Below are 12,752 nucleotides of genomic sequence, written 5' to 3'. Positions count from 1 at the left end.
CAAGAGGGTGCACCCAACCTGCCCCTATCCCCTCACCCTCCAGAGCTCACCATTGTGCCCCTGCTCCGCAAGCCCCAGCAGCCATGCCCAGTACGCTACCTGAGCATGCCAAATGATATCCAGTCAGTCCATCTCTGAACCATGCCTACGGAACATCTCCATGCTCTCATGCCCCATACCATGCATTTCCTCACCCTCACGTCCCACCCCAACCCAGCTGCAGGATGTCCTACCGCGGGCCAGTCTTTATTCCACCCCGGTACCTCGGCCTACTGGGGATATTAGTTGGAGCTGCATGGAGCTGTGAGCATGGGCGTGGTTCACAGGTGCCGACACCTGTCCCTTCTGCAGCGAGAGAGACACCCTGGCGAACACCTGCCACCAGTGCACAGCCCCTTTTCTGGCTCCTCCAGAACCTCCTGCTGAGGCACTGGCTGCATTTCTCCTCACAGCTATTTCTGTGCACGCAGCTCCCCCTCTGTGGTCCCACAACGGAAAGAGAGCTCCTCGTTAGCCTCCTCCTGGCGCTACCCATACTGGCCACCCACCAGCCTAGGAGCGGGAGGAGGGGGCTGCTCTACGACCACAAGGCCTTTTCCCATTTCCTGGTTGTATCACGCACCCAGACAGAGTTCCTCTGGGCAACATCCACTGACTCCCTGGACACTTTCACCAAGCAGTGGGCACTGCCTAGGGCTCTCTGCTGGGTCCCCCTCTGCTACCCTGGTTTTACCCCTTTCATCTGCACTCCCCTTCCCATGTTTTCAACTTTTGTTCCAAGCGATCAGTTGGCTCCTGGGTCCTGTGGCCCCTCCCCCACCTGGGGGGTGGGCCTTTTACCTTATCCCTCCCCCCAGAATTCAGATAGGCTGCACTGCCCACCAACAGGGCATTCACTGGGAACGAGCCAGGGGAACTGCCAGGAGGGTTGGAAAAGGAGAATGGGGACTCCCCAATAAAAGTGGGTAAGGATTTAACTCAGGCAAGCTGGCACCTGTCGGGGAAGCAGGTTTGATGGAACAGAAAGTACCAGGGAAACAACATAGGGAAAGGCCTCTTGGCCTTTCCCTGGGCACGGCCAGAGGATTTGCCAGGGCAGTGGCGTAGCTGCTGCAGCTGAAGCAGTCTTGACTAGCGGGAAAGCACATGCCTAGTTTGGACTCCCTGCTGCCAGTGCACAGCAAATGGAAGTGTAAAAGGTACACGCTGTCTCCCGCATCCCCTTGCAGCCAGGCACAGAACTACAGGGAGATCCTGCCTTAATTTCCCTGGTGCGGCCATCTGTAAGGTCAGCAAGGTTGATACGTATTGAACTGTGCCCCCCTTCTGAGGGTCTTGGTCATTAGCAGAAAATTCAGCAGCACCACAAGAAAGCCCCTCACCCAGGCTTCTTAGCAAGGAGGCAGACTCCAGCTGAGCATGTCAGTCCCATGTTTACAAGGCTGCCCCAACCTGGATTCCCTCCTGGAGCCACAGCCTTCCTGCCCACCCCCTCAGAGGCTGGGCCTTCTGCAGCTCTCCGGGAGCTCCTTACTCTGGGAGCACTGCTCCTGGGCAGTTCCCTCTCCCCACCAGCAAACTTGCCCCAGCAGAGCTCTGGCAGCCTTTCATCAGGTCCAGGTGCTCTTCAGCTAACTAGCTGCCAAGCAGCCACCTAGGCAATTAGCTGCTCAAAGGTGGGCTGAGATGGGCTCGTTCGCCTCAATGAAACCCATCAGCCTGACTCTCCTCAGAGGGGCCAGCCACCCCATGGCAGGCCGACAAAGCAGAGACTGGTACCTAGTACTTGTCACGTCTAAAGCAGCTTCACAGAGATGCTAATGGAAGAGCTCACTCAGTGAGTCACTGATGCGCTGGTGCTGGGCTGTCCCATGTTCTCCAGCCAAACTGAAGGGAAGGTTGGGAGGGGGGTCCCCCTGACTAGGATGGCACGACAGGTGCCATTGCAGCCCTTTGGAGAGGCCTTCTTGTAGAAACACACTGCAGAGCAGATCTAGGCCTTCGGAAGGTGCCTGGTGGCACCAAGGGTCAGGGATTCTCCCAGAACAGCCCTTGGTAAATAGAACACCCAATCCCCCTCACAGGATCTTTAACCCCCTCCCCCCCATAACACACACACACACTGTGAATGGCACAAGCTGAGCTGTAGATGGTCATCCAGATCTTACCAATTATCCTGGTGTCAATCGGGCATCACGCCAGTGAAGTCCATGGGGCTGACTCTCTTTTGCCTTGCAGCTTGCCAAGTCTTTTACACTAGTGCAAAGTGGGTAAGATGTTACTGCCCTGCTCTGCTAGTGCTTTCCACCCAGTTGGCACTGGTGCAAATGATGGTAGTGGGCAATGGTGAGTGGGGCCCGGTGGGGCTATCCTGGTGCACAAGCTTGTCTGGGTTAGAGGAGAACCTGTTCATGCACATCTCAGAAGCACAGTATAAACATTTCCAGCCAGTATCACTCACTTCTAGTCTGTTTGCCACAGGGCTCTGCCTTGCTCCTTGACTGAGGGAGAAGAAATGGACAGATCCCCACTGGACACTAGATTTCCCTCAGGGGAAGTGGGGGTGGGGTATTGCTGTGAGAACCCCATGTTAAAATATTAGCAGCCCATCCTTGAGGTGAATATCGTTATTTCTGCTTTATACGTGGGGAAAAAGAAACCCAAAGAGATTAACTGCGCTGCCCAGGAAGTAAGTGCTAGAGCCAGGCATTGAACCCAGGCGTTCAGTCACACAGAGTTTGTTCTTCAGCTGACTTTGAAAAGTAGAATTGCTTTACTTTAGCTCCTCCTAGTGCTTCTCTCCCCCTGGATTTGGGCTCCTGCCGGATGCCCCTTCAGGGATGTAAATGACTTGATTTGAGGGATGAAACCTGCCCTGTTCCCACCCCACTGCCTATGCTTCCTTCTCAACAAGAGACGCTGTCCTGCAGCCAGCCAGGTGCGCAATGTACAAATCAGGTACGAGTGTCACAGCACAGCAGTGGGCAGCCTCGCCTATACTGGCCTCTGCCAGGACAGGCTTAACTCACTGGCTGTCCCGTCACCTAGGGAGAAGCAACACCACAGCCATCCCCACATCAAACCCCTCCTAATCACAAACCAGTGGCTCACAGAATCAGCGGCCACAAGGCAATCTCCCGCACAGCTCTGTCAGGGTCTTTGAAGGGCACCAAGAGAGGAGCCAGCCAGGAACCTGATGGCTTCCCCTGGCGCTGAGACCTCATTGTTCTCTTCAGAGACAGGGGAAAAAAACAAGAAGTGGAATAGGAAGGAAGGGTGATTTGGCTGCGTCACACCATCATGATCGCTCTGGCATGGCTGGGACCTGGCCATCACTGCTCAGGAAGGCCGAGGACTGGTTAGCGGTTCATGCTGCAGAGCTGTGTGCAGGAACAGGACTGGAGTAGCAGGGAGGCTGTGGGTTGCGACTAAGGGGAATTCAGAGAGCTGGGTGTGGGGAGCCCAAAACTGGCATGGTGGGGAGTTCTGTGGGTCGAGATTGAGGAGCATTGAGAGAGCTGTGTGCATGAGGAAGGTGAGCCCAGGAATGGATAGCAGGGGAGACGGGTCAGGATTGAGGGGCATCAGTAGAGCTGTATGAGGCTAGATCACGGTACACTCAGCTTTAGCGAGTGCTGTCAGCCACTCACTTACAAATGGACATGCTCAGGTTGGCGGCAGGGAATGGGAGAAAAGAAGGAATTAATCTGGCAGCTTATCCATCAGCCAGCCAGCCTGTCACAGGACAGCGAGTGACAGGGAGTGCCAAGGGAGGAGGAAGAGAGGTGGGTACTGGAGGAAGTTACAGATGAGCATCGGGCGGGTTCTTCGTGCAGTCACAAGCTCCAGGAACTTCCGAACTCTTCAGCAGCAAGGCCAGGCAGCACGGACAGTGACTGGGTGGGCTCTGTCTGTGTCCGAGTAGGAAGGCTGTCTTGCTGTACTCGTGGAGCCTGCATACACTCAGAGACAGCCGGTTGTAATGCCCTCCAGATAGCTGCCCTGCCCAGAAACGGTCTGACACACCTCACTGAAGGACTAAGAGCTATCCAGACCGCAGCCTGGGGCCAACCACTTCGACTGTCTCTCAACTACTGGCCCATGCTCATGGAAAAATGGGTTTCTCCACAGGGGCCCATGAGGGGGAAGAGGCAAGTGTGACTGGTGGGTCTGTAGCTTCTAGGTCATAGCTCAGAGATGGGATCCTGCTCTGTGCTGGGGGCCAGCCATCGTCACGGGGTCAGAGCAGGAGTGAAAAGGCAGGAGGAACTGACCAGCCTGGAATGTTGGTGAACTACAGACTCCCAGATGGAGTGAGATCAGACCAGAGGATGGGGCATCTGAGGACTTTTGTTGTTTCCAAAGATCTGTAACTCTCAAGTACTTCAAGAGTCAAGTTTCCATGGTTAGGAATCCCATTGCTAGGCTTGTGTCCCTTGTTTTTCTGCCTTGCTGTCCCTAAAGGGGATAGTTAACGAGAAGGCCAGAGTGCCCACAGCCCTGGTGGAGCTCTGGGGTGCATGTGTCACTTATGGCGGGGCTCGGGAGGCCTGAGTTACTGGTTTCAGGGTCTAAGGTGATGGGGTGGCAATGCCCCTGGACAAGTGTCAGACAAGAGGTCTCAGCCCAGGAGTGTGCCCTACAGGTCCTAGACTCTGCCCAGACCCAGCTATGGGACCCAGTGTTCGGGTGGACTCACAACAGACTGGTGATGGCACAGAGGGGGACTGTGCCAGGCTATAATGCCAATGACTAGCACTGGTTAGGAACTTGCTGGTGAAACAATTTTTTGACAAAAAATGGAAACAAAATATTTCATCTTGGGTTGGTCCGACATTAAACTATATCTGCCTTGGGTACTGCAATGCCTTGTGGGAGCTGTATTCAAGGTGAATCATGCTCCCATTTTCCCGTGGGCTCCTGGTCCAGACTACATCTCCCATAATGCAATGCAGTCACCCCTCTGCCTGAGCCACGTGCTGCATTATGGGAGTGTGGGGAGAGCAGATTGGTTCCTGCTGAGAGTGGTGGGAGCACAAATTAAAGGTTCGCCCCCTTGGACCAGCTTGAGTTACTCCCCCCCACCCCCTGGGCACGTCTCCCCCCCCCCCCTTACCCTTAGTGGCCCTCCCTGCAGCTCCCAGCTGTTTGCTGCTGCCTCTCCCCAGGACCGCAGCTTGCAGCTGACCGGCTCCAGGAGCTGCCGCACAGTGGAGGGGACCTGGTCAGCAAACTGTGGCAGAAATCTGGGGGGGTACGTGACCCCCCATGACCCCTATATGTCGCCTCTAATTGTGAGTGCATGTGATTTAACATCAAATAGACCTGATCCAAAATGTTGTGACATTTCCAAATCTAAATTTTTCAAAAATTTTCACTCTGCTAAAAATTTTGACTTTTTGTCCTGCTTCAGGATGAAAACAAATGTCGAAATGTCAGATTTTTCCACAGGATGGAAACTCTGATTTTTGCTTAACTCAGCTGATGACACTTTAAGTGGCACAGGTGGCAGGCGGGTATTGGGGATTGTGCCTTCTAGTGCCAAATGGTACAGCAGAAGGCAGAGAAGGAATGTGTATCCCACAACATCCCACTTGTTCCATACTGGGACCCTGCGCCCTCCTAGCAATATAGGAAAGGCAGCATGCCTGCAGCCCCCTGACACCTGTCTGCAACCCCCAGGCTGAGAACCTCTGTCCTACAGCCTTGCACATTCACCTACAGGAACAACCAGGAGGGAAACAGAACAGGCCAAGCAGTGTCAGCGTCAGAGAAATAACATCAGGCAGCTACCCAGCTATAACACTTGAGCTAAGGAGAGAGAGCCTTAGTGGCTGGTCATTGAAATCTGATGGTTTAAGAGCCCACTGTCCAAGGGCAGAAAGAGAAACAGCCATGGTATCCTGGAGGCAGTGGTGTAGATCACCCAGCTCTCATTCAGGCAGCAGGAGGGTGACTTGAACCCGATCTCAGGTTGATAACCTTGGGGGAATAAACAGAGCCCTGAAAACCTGCTTCATATCTGTGGACCATTTTTGCAGATGGTGGATTGGATGCAGATAGAACCGCGCAGGGCTCTACTCACCGACGGTGCCTGACCCGCGGCGTCCGGCTTGGGCAGCCCGGAGGGCACAGTGCACTCGGGGCTGGCGGCCAGCAGCCAATGGTTGGGGCTGGGCGGCAGGTCAGAGTCGGGGGCTGTCCAGCAGCTCGGGCCCCTTCGGCAACGCCAGTGTCCCCACCATGGCTCGGCCTAGCAGCACTGGCCATGCTCCCAGTCCCGGGCCCAGCCTGCTGGCTCCTGGGCAGCAGGGCCTGCCCCCGGGCATGGGGATTGGAGTAGGCGGGGCCCCTCTGCCCCCCCCCCTGTGCCCCACTGTGATGCAACAGGCACAGCTGCTGCCGTCGCTCACAAGCCCCCGGGAGCAGCACGGGATGCAATGTCCCTTCCCCCTAACCCACCTCAGCACTGCCTCTTCTCCTTGAGACCCCCACCTGTGCGCTGCCCCTTACCCCAGTCCCCACCCTTGCGCTGCGTCTTCCCTGCAAGACCCCACACCCCCACTCTCCCCCCCCAGGTCGCTAGTCCTTGTGAGACAGCTTGCTGGGGCAGTGCAGATGCGGATACAGGTAAAAGACAGCTAGCAGATCGCAGGTTGATCCTGGCAGATGCAGATCCACATTTTTGTATCCACGCAGGGCTCAATAAATTCACAGCATTTGCTCTCTGGAGACTGTGATAACTGCTCAGTTCTCAATGCAGTGTCACCGCTGGACTGGGGAGGGGACAAAGGGGGAAGACAGACAGACGGACATCACCAAGAGATTGAACTTGGAGAGATCCAGCCAGCCAAGGGAACTGGGGAGCGGGAGAATTACAGTAGAGAGCCCAATCCTGTGAACAATTACTACCAAGCCAAGTGCTTATTGCCATTGTGGGATTGCCCATGTAGCGAGCCCCATGCAGGACAGGGCCCTTCTAGATCAGTGTGCATGACTCACTGAGAGTGTGCTGCTGTTCAATTAATAAAATGTTTCCTGAAAAATCTGCAGGTTGCAAAACCTATCCCTCCCCCTCCAGTATTTATTTCTGGCTCCAGGCACTGGGAACCAGACCTGGCTCTCTGCCATTCATGCTGACTTCCACTACTCTCTCGGCAGCAGCCTGCTCCCAGTTAGTACAGCTTTGGAAGCGCACCGCATTGGGGTGGGGGAGCTTCCAATCCTGATGGCAGCATGCACTGTTCCAGCAGCCGATGGAAGAGCAGAGGCAAGAGCCAGAGAGAATAAGAGGCAAAAGCTCCACACATCCTTCCTGGGATCCATTTCTAAGAATCCCCCTCCCTCTCCATGCAGCCTGGGTGGTAGCTCAGTCTAGGAACTACAGCAGGGAGTGATTCTGTCCCTGACTTGGCATTGACACAGTGTCGCTTTGAGGGAGTCACTTTGCTTTTATGTGCCTCAGTTTCCCAATCAGCATAGTGGGGGACAACACTATTCCCCCCACATATGGGGAGTTGCTTGGCTTAGTTAATTCATGTCTGGAAAGTGCTTTCAGATCCTCAGAGGGAAGGCAAATGGCTAATTATTATTATTATTGAGTCAATCCCTCGCCTCTCCCGAGCTCTGAGTGGGAGGAGGGCTCCGACTACAACAGCGCTTCCTGAGAGCGCACAGTGCTGCTCTGTTCAGATTTCTTATCTTACCAGCCTCCTTATCTCGCTCAGGCTAGAGTTCACCTTGACGGCAGCAGAGCACACTTCACTTTTTCTACTTCTCTCTTTCCTTCTTTGGACAGTGTGATCAAGCAACTTGAGAGCGGCCCCTTGCCCAAAGATTACACAGCAACCTTGCAAGCGATGTTACTGAAGGCATTTGGTAATAAATAGCTCAACAATTGGAGACACTGCCTACCAGCAACACATGCAAGAGTGCTGCAATCCAGTTGCGAGCTCACCCCTGGCAGGGGCCAGGCTAATGGCCGGCACTTAATCCTCAAAACAGGGGCAGAAGCTCATGGGGGCATTTTCAGAGTCACTTCTCTGGCTATATCGGTGTCTCTGAGTTAAAAATAAATGTCCAGTGAGTCAGTCATTAACCAGAAGACACGTGGGCTTACACCAATGACAAGTGCTCAGGGACTCTCGCTCTCTTGATGTTTTCCTCTGTTCTATTTTTAAGGTGTATGTCAAGTACCTATAGTGAATACAGCCGTCTCCACTTCCTCTTGCTACCTCTTATTTTGAGCACAGAGGCAACAAATAGGCTCAGCTCCGTCTAGAAAACTGCAGCTCATAGACTAAATATCCACTGGCTTCACACTTCTCTCCTTCCCCTCAATGCACATTAATACAGAACAGAAAAGCAGCAAACTTTCCTTGGGCCCATCCCATGGAAGCCATCTTGAGGCCCAAAACCATCCCTTCCTCTCCACTGCCTGGAAACGGTCAGAGGCCTCTTGGGGGAACGAGCTAGCTTGCCCTGGTCACCCAAAGATCCGTCTTCTATCCTAGCTCCAAGTTTGTGGGGCTGCCCTGCAGGGGTAGGCACCCCACTGCCAGGAGAGACTCTCAAACTCTGTCCAAAGAACAAGTTCCCATTTCTTATTAAATACATGGTTCTGCATCTAGGCACACAGATGGGACCTGGCTCTAGAGGCCCTGGGCTCTGGACAGTAGTGGAAGAACCTTATATAGTGCTTCCAATATCACCAAATCCTAGCCTTCCAAAATCACTTGAGTCACTTTTTCAGGCTTTTCTGTGCAACCACAAGGACTAGAAACTTACTCACTTTATTTTTAAGTGGAGATTCTCACATAGTCACATGGCTCCAGGAACTGGAGCTTCAGGAAAAACACCAGACTTTGCAGAATTTGTGAGAAAATCTCCAGAGTTAGCAACACCACTCGTCCTGTCAATTTCTATATGATTCTATTTTTAAAAAGTGAATTTACTGCTTGAAAAGGTACCAGCCCACCTGCCCTGGAGACTGGAATGCTCTCATTATCCACAGAACAGGTACAGAGTGGTGAAGCCTCCTTCAGATTGCCACAATGATGGCTGCACCACTGATCTCTACCTCCTCTAACCCCTGGAGGTTTTTCGAGGCCATGGGGTGCTCATGGAGTGTCTCTTAAGCATGACAATTATTGTTAATGTTGCTGGTGGTTTTCCACATTCAAAGCTCACCTCCAGAAGTTGGACGGGTGAGCTTGTTTGGCCAAATTTAGAACCCAATCACAAACCATGGGCTTTTAGATTTAGAAATGAGCTCCAAAAAACCTTATAGATAGGAATTCCCCTTCATTCTGAGCAAATGCACTAATTTAAAACTTTGGACTCCCCCGGCTGTTGTAGAAGCAAGAAAACAAATCCTTAGCCTTTGCACAGCAGAAGCTGAAATTTAGTTAGCAATCCCTGTTTCTTTTAAAGCGGTGTTTCCCAAACTTGGGATGCCCCTTGTTCAGGGAAACCCCCCGGGGGGCCAGGCCCGTTTGTTTACCTGCCGCGTCCGCAGGTTCGACCGATCGCAGCTCCCACTGACTGCGGTTCGCTGCTCCAGGCCAACGGAGGCTGCGGGAATGACGGCCGGCACATCACTAAGCCCACGCCACTTCCTGCAGCCCCCACTGGCCAAGAACAGTGAACCGCGGCCAGTGGGAGCCGCGATCGGCCGAACCTGTGGACGCGGCAGGTAAACAAACCGGCCGGTAAACAAACCGGCCCAGCCCGCCAGGGGCTTTTTCTGAACAAGCGCGTCCCAAGTTTGGGAAACTCTGTTCTAAAGTAAAGCATTGTTTTTTCCAAAGGAAATTTAATTTAAAGTGCAGCTCCACTTTGAAAGATTACCCTCCCCCTCCATGTATTTAGTTGTATGTTAATTTAGACAGATTAGAGACACAGGAAAAACATGGAGGACTTGTGGCACCTTAGAGACTAACACATTTATTTGGGCATAAGCTTTCATGGGCTAAAACCCACTTCATCGGATGCATGCAGTGGAAAATACAGTAGGAAGATATATATATACACACAGAGAACATGAAAAAATGGGTGTTGCCATACCAACTGTAACGAGACCAATTAATTAAGGTGGGATATTATCAGCAGGAGAAAAAAAAAAACTTTTGCAGTGATAATCAGGATGGCCACTCACTACAAAAGGTTTTTTTTCTCCAGTGCTGATGAACACACCCAGAGCCAGCAAACATGGAACTCTGAAATGCCCTTTGGACACCATCACTTTTTGGTGGACCCACTTATTAAAGGGAAAGATTCTCTGGCAAAGCATCAAAATGTGTGTGGAACCCAAGCCAGCACCCAGCTTACCCGATCTTCGTTGTTATAGATGTGGGGCCAGATCCTCAGCTGGGATGAGCTTCACTGACATCAATGGAGCTGCACTGATTTACACCAGCTCAAGAGCTAGTGGCTAGCTGGTGAAACAGAACATTGCAGGAGGCAGAGAAACAAACCACAGGGCTGCTGTGCTTAGCCTTAGAAAGCAAACACCAGCATATGGCCCTGATCCTGCAGACTCAGGTACATGCTCCACTTTCTGCCCTGTAAGGGAATCCCAGTGAAGCAAACAGGACTACTCAGCTGCACAAAATCATAAAGGTTTGTAGCATGGGAGCCTAGGGTCTGGTCCACACTAGGGGCTTCTGTTGGCACAGCTCGGTTGGCCAGGGGTGTGAGGAAGTGTGATCCTTGCCTGATATAGCTGTGCCGGCAAAAGCCCCTAGTGTAGAGGCAGCTATTCTGGTAAAACTGTGCTTTCACTGGTGCTGCTTATTTTGCATGTGGGAGCAGGCAGAATAAGCTATACCAGCAAAATCGCAGTTTTGCCAGTATAAGCCAAGTCCACACTAGGAGCACTTTGTTGCTACAGCAGATGTAGCCTCAGAATGTTGTTCCCTCGGGCAGCCACTGGGTAGCAGCCCCAATGGGAAAGCAAGTCACTGCAGAAATACGACAATCATCTACAATTTGCTATCGTCTCCCATAACAATCCAATGAAAGCTACCGATGTGGGCCACATCTACACTAGGAGCACTTTAAGGGTATAAGAATGGTGGTACACGCTATAGCAGCAAAGGTCTCCTAGAGCAGCTGCCCTCTGGACCCATATAATAAAATCGTCCCCACAACCAAATCAAATTATGCCAGCCAAAGCTTTGTTGGGTATAACTGCATCTATATTAGGGGCTCTGATGGCATGGCTCTGTTGGTCAGGGATCACATCTCATCACAACCCCTGACCAACAGAGCTCTAGTGGCAAAAGTCTGTAGTGTAGACCTGGCCTTAGTATAGACAGTTTAAAAACAAATGGAGCTAGACCGCCAGCATGAAACAAAGAGATATGCCAGCAGCAGCATCTGATGGCTAATGATTCAGGCTCTGTTCAGTTTTTTCATGACAAATGCCTATTTTGGAAGGGTTGGTAACTCGCGCAGGACTGGAACCAGGCACATGTTACGGAAGCAGGGTCTTCGCAGATTACTAATAAAAAAGGAAATTCTACAGGAAAAATGGCTCCGGAGGGGGAGAAAAAGGAATTATTTCCAAAAAGAGACAAGTCTGAGGAATAATTCCTAGAAGCACCATCTCAAATGAACTCAGTCTCCTGGACAATAAAAAACATCAGAGTCCAAGAGGACAGAGACTCTGAGACATGCCATTGCACTGTATGAATACTGCAGAACCAAAAGAGTGATGGAGAGGTGGAAATGGTCAACCGCAGAAACAGGGAACTCTGGAGACTAATGGGATCCAAAGAGTGAAAGACAGCAACTATGTATAATGCTAATTTCCAGAAGGAGAATGGGGTGCGCTATTTGGAATTAATAGCTTTGAGTATTCCAGTATCTTTCTCACCAATGCCCTACACAGAGGTACAATCATCATCTCCCTCCTCCTATACCCCAGCATTGCACTGGGTGCTCAGGTTGAGTTGTTTGTCATTATGACCCTTAGATCCTTTTTCAGAGTCACTGCTGTCCAGGATACAGTCCTCCTCTCTGTGGCTATAGCCTGCATTCCTTGTTCCTAGAGGCATATCTCTGCATTTGGCTGTATCGAAAAGGCAGTTGGTTTCAAAGGGCCCAGCTTCCTCAGCGATCCAGATTGCTCTGGGTGACTGCCCAGTCCTCATCATTATTTCCTGCTCTGCCAATCTTTGTTTCCATTTGCTGCTGCTTAGCTGACAATTTGTGGCTCGGTGTCATGTGGTATTTCCATTTCCACCACAATGTCCACATGCATTGTCTGCTTTGCTGGGGGCGCAATTCTCGTCGTAGGGATATCTGAGAGTGAAGCCAGAGGGTGGGCTCAGAATGGGCACAATGAACCCAAACTAGGCATTACATTCCCTGACTGCTGTATGAGACACCTGCCTCATCCCTTGCCTAGTCCTGCCTAGGGTCTGAGAGGGATTACCCTGACTCCAAATCACAGGGTCAAGATCCTACATAATGCTGCACCCACACCGCTGGGTGGGTCAATAGCAGCAGGAATGGAATCTGGGACCTCTGGATCTGAAACCAGGAGCATCTGCAGCATGAGCTAAACGACGCAGCTCTAAATGTGGCGCAGTCACCACCAGAGGGGACAGAGTGCCATACGGTGTGGGGTGACACATACAGGTGACCAATCTCACCACCCCATCACTGCTCTCTGGCAGCTTGAGGTCTCCTACGATAGGGGACAAAGCAAAAGTCCTTCTCTGTTGGGCTGATCTGATCTGATCGAC

At 52.0% G+C, this 12,752-nt stretch overlaps 1 protein-coding gene across 3 annotated transcripts in view; it reads right to left on the bottom strand.

Annotated features, from left to right (window-relative positions):
- PIK3R6 (phosphoinositide-3-kinase regulatory subunit 6) overlaps window positions 1-12,752 on the bottom strand; it is a 56,575-nt gene that overhangs the window by 41,621 nt on the left and 2,202 nt on the right. Inside the window, exon 1 of one of the 3 annotated variants that reach the window (XM_073310798.1) lies at window positions 2,169-2,239. The exons of the other annotated variants lie outside the window; for them this stretch is intronic. The gene's annotated coding sequence lies outside the window, so the exon portion shown is untranslated. Of the gene's footprint in view, window positions 1-2,168; window positions 2,240-12,752 lie in introns of those variants that run through there. 3 annotated transcript variants of the gene reach the window in all.

The sequence above is a fragment of the Lepidochelys kempii genome, chromosome 14 (assembly GCF_965140265.1).
Source record: "Lepidochelys kempii isolate rLepKem1 chromosome 14, rLepKem1.hap2, whole genome shotgun sequence".
NCBI lineage: Eukaryota > Metazoa > Chordata > Testudines > Cheloniidae > Lepidochelys > Lepidochelys kempii.
Note: the sequence above shows the minus strand (reverse complement) of the source record. Positions and strands in the feature narration are given on the sequence as shown.